Source organism: Myotis davidii, unplaced genomic scaffold (assembly GCF_000327345.1).
Source record: "Myotis davidii unplaced genomic scaffold, ASM32734v1 scaffold427, whole genome shotgun sequence".
Lineage (NCBI taxonomy): Eukaryota > Metazoa > Chordata > Mammalia > Chiroptera > Vespertilionidae > Myotis > Myotis davidii.
This window is the reverse complement of record NW_006298051.1, coordinates 195,175-195,490: the sequence shown is the minus strand read 5'-3', so window position 1 is coordinate 195,490 and position 316 is coordinate 195,175. Positions and strand designations below refer to the sequence as shown.

Here is a 316-nt window from a genome sequence, read left to right as displayed (position 1 = left end):
GTGAGGGGAGAGACGAGGGGGACACAGGTGAGGGGCAGAGCCCGGGGAGTATAGGGGAGGGGCTGGCAGAGGGGCCCAGGCAAGACGGACCCCGGGCGAGGGTCTGGCCCCACTGGCATGCCAGCAGCCCCGGCCCCCACCAGAGGTCACTGCTCCCAGCCAGCCTGGGACCGAGCCCTGAGCACCTCCTTCCAGGCACCTTCAGACGCCCCCGAGGTGCAGGATCTAAAGCTGTGCCCTAGTGGGGGGCTCTGCTGCTGCCGGGACCCCACAGAGGCCGGCAGAGCTGGTTGGAGCCCCGAGACCTTGTCAGGAC

At 69.9% G+C, this 316-nt stretch overlaps 1 protein-coding gene across 1 annotated transcript in view; it reads left to right on the top strand.

Moving 5' to 3' along the window:
* ARHGEF16 (Rho guanine nucleotide exchange factor 16) overlaps positions 1-316 on the top strand; it is an 11,828-nt gene that overhangs the window by 11,075 nt on the left and 437 nt on the right. The window lies entirely within an intron of this gene.